Raw genomic sequence first — 3,907 nt, forward strand, 5'->3', positions numbered from 1 at the left:
AAAAAAAAAAAAATTTTTTTTTTTTTTTTTTTTTTTTTTTTTTTTTTTTTTTTTTTTTTTTTTAATTTTTGACAGCAACATTAATTTTTGGCTGTAGATGTAAAGAACTAAAAATATTACAAAGACCACATACAGTATATATATTATCTAATTTATGATGTTTTGTAAATTAAAGTGAAAAATTACAATAGAATCACTAAAATATGGTATAACTAAATAAATATCTCAAATATCTCAAAGAATGAATGAATAAAAAAAATTGAATTACCATAAAGAAATCCTATCACAGTTCAAACTTCTCAAGTATCTAATTTTTAAAACAATGTAGAAAAAGCTTAAAAGAAGACAAAATTGAATGTGAAGGTTGTTTCTATCAACTCAACTTATAATAAGGAAGGAAGCAATTTTTTTGTTTTTTTGTTTTTGCACTAGTGATCTGTTTTGTGTGAGAGGGAAGTTTTCATCCTGACGTTCATTAATTCGTTAATGGGTTGATTTTGAGCTTCGATAAAAGTCAATCTAGTGTATTATGAAAGTTTTAAATTTAGTCGAATAGCTTCTGTAGATGGGTTGAACTCATATGTAGATGGGTTGGAACTAACAGATGTGTTATGTAATACTCTTACGTACGTTCCCTATCAATGGAAGTATTCCGATGGTATCATCAATGGAAGTTTTATACAAATGATTAGGAGTGTAACCACATGTGTCATCGGAAATTTGGAAACAAAAATTGATATAATTGAAGCAGACGATGATAATGAATTGTGACAAACTTAGTGGAAGAAAAGTTGTGAATCAAAACCATCAAAATTGACCGCAAAACAAAAGAGAACCGTAAAAGAGCATGGTAGGTATTGATCTACAAATCTTATTAGTGTTTGAGAAAAAGTCAAAGGAATACTGAAAATAAAAAGTGAAAGCTATATGTCAATCTCAATCATAGTATTTGTTAGTCGAATGTAGTAACTAATTACTAGAGATGCACTATATGTGTTGATTATTGTAAAATTGACATAAAGCTACATAAAAAGTTAAAAAAAAAAAAATCTTAATTAGTCTCTGATTCTCTCTCTCTCTCGTGACATATAGTTAATATAGTTTCAACATGTAGGTAAATAACTTTTAACACTTGAGAGGACGACAATAAAAGATGAACAATGAAGAAATGCACGAATATATTTAACGCTAACTTAAGTTTTAAGAAAAGGAAAAAAAAAGGTCCCATGAGCAAATGATTGCCTGTGTGTAGATTTGCCTCTTCTCAAGCAAGACAAAGTGGACCCTCAACTCGTTCATCAATTCAATTATTTCATAATTACTTCATCAGGCACGTTGTCACGTGACTCTCTCATCTTCAACTTCCTTTTGGTAAAATATGGATGTTTGTGAACCTTTGTCGAAATAAATGTCAGCAACTACCAAAAAAAGTTGTTACGATAATATGTTTTTTTTAAACATGGGTTTTCCATTGTCATGACAATTCAGATGAATACACAAAAAGTTTATTCAAAAAAAATTTAAATAACTTTTTATACTATTAGAGTTTTAGTCTGTCACACCCTTCCTCTACTGCCGCATAGGCAAGCTGGCCTCTCTTTATAGCCGTGGAAGAAACGACAGCAACAACCATTTTTTGCCACCAATGGGGTGGTATATAGACGAGTTCGAAATTTGTTTAAAACCAATTTTGATTTCAGTTACGCAAGCCATCATTTTTTTTTTTTCATTTTTTAGTTGGTGGTTAACTACGTACCAGCATGTAACATGTATGTTCATATTAGGTTTTATACTAAATCACGATTGGATTTTATGTGGGTTGGTCAAATTACGATGCTTATTACAACAATCTATTATGTTGGGGAAAATGAAAAGGTTTATATTAATTAATATCCATGTATGCTTTGCATGGGAATCATAGAACCCCTAACTGAAAATATTACCATGCATAGTATAGGATGTATGAATCCTAAATGTGGTTTTAAAGTTGACGGAATTTACATTGTCCACGAACTATATATCCGTTACATAAAAATATACATGGGGTTGATCATGTCTACAACTCAAGACTATTTAATGATATGTACATAGGATTCTCTAAGAAAGCCATATACCTGTTGAACAACATCGGCGGGTGTTTAATTGTGTATACATACTACACACAACATACTGAAATTCAAAATATGGTGGATAGATAAAATCATAAAAAGGGATCCAAACAAAAAATAGAATGCAATAATGAATGTAGTAGGACAGAGAGAAATAATTGAGAGAAAGATTGAGATGCCAAAAAATTTCTCTTGACATACTAATAATCATAAATTCACAATAATAAGAGTATGCATGACTTCAATAATTGCAAGGAGCCTAAAAGCATGACACCCCAATCTTAGTTGAGGATATCTATCATCCGCGTCCCACGCGTGTGGGTCCTTTCCTTTCACTCTCTTTTCATGTTTTAGCCATAACTCCCATTCCCAAATTCTATAAATTTTTAAAAACATGCTTTTAGAAGTTATAATCATACCTGTAGAAGGCAGAAATGGATAGTATATAAGTTAGTTAATGTGGCTGAAAAAAAACATTCAAATGAATCATATGTGGCTGATAGACCCAAAAAAAACCATAGCACATCTATGAGTATGTTTATCGACATGTAGAACTCTATACACAATAAAGTAATAAACGGCAAAATCACTAGATGAACAAATTTATGTGGCTGAAAACACTTTAGAATGATATAAATTTTGGTCCGTACGTAGGTTGTAATATAGCAAAACTTCGAATGTCATTATGATTGGTAAAAAAAAAATCAGTAGAGTTACATTATTTTTTTCGACTATTCCATGAATTATTCAATCAAGACCCTACTACAGTTTTTTTTTGTAATTAATGACAACGTACTAATTTGAAACCAACTCTCATATCATATCTATGACATGTTACCATTCATATACATAATAATGAAGCTATTTAATGTCCAGAACTTTTCTTGAAAGCAACTTGCAATAAGTTAAAAAAAGAAGTTGTATAATTAATGGAAATGTATTGATGATGTTGGGTAAGAACAAATTAATCAAGTTTTTTTTTTTCTAGGACCATCACTGTAATGAATAAAGTTTTGAACCAATAACGATTTTGGTCAAACTTAAAAAAAAAAAAAAAAAAATTAATTGGGTGTTTTCGTGACCGTTTGATGGGTCATCGTTATCACATTTTGCTTCTTCTTCGTATCATTAAGTATCATCGTTAATCATTATGTTTTGTTCGCCCCTTTGTATTTCGGTACAGCATAATTTTTCCATTCCCTTTAATCGAGTAATCCAACTTAATTATGACCTTTTAGTTATGTGAATTAGTCACGCTAATTTAGTTTGTCCCGTTTCTAAATATAAACAAGATATAGGTCATTTGTTTATCCGCCGCTATAAACAATCACAGCTACTGTTAGCAAAGCATATTACAGAAACATTTTCATATATCAGAGAAAAATACATGTTATCTAATTCAATATCAACAATTAGTCATTCAGTCAATAATTATGTAAATTAAGAAAAAATTACACTTTAGTGATTAACTTACTTCACCGACCATTGATTAATTACAGCAATAAACGGTAACTACAATGTCAACCGTCACTATTTTTTTTTTATCCAACAACTTCCACTTTGGTTTATATCTCTTAAAACTTAAGAAAATCAAAGTCCTAATCATTAACGTGTGACCAAGAATTACGCTGGCCGGTCAAAATAATTATGGTCTTCAATAATTTTCAACAAACACAGTCTCTCACATCTTCAGGAAAATCACTATTCCTTATCTCTTCAATGGCTGCATTGTGAACGACGAACTATTTATTTTAATATAAGAGGCTCCGAAAATACCGAAATATAGTTACTAACATATA

The sequence above is a fragment of the Camelina sativa genome, chromosome 8 (assembly GCF_000633955.1).
Source record: "Camelina sativa cultivar DH55 chromosome 8, Cs, whole genome shotgun sequence".
Classification (NCBI taxonomy): domain Eukaryota; kingdom Viridiplantae; phylum Streptophyta; class Magnoliopsida; order Brassicales; family Brassicaceae; genus Camelina; species Camelina sativa.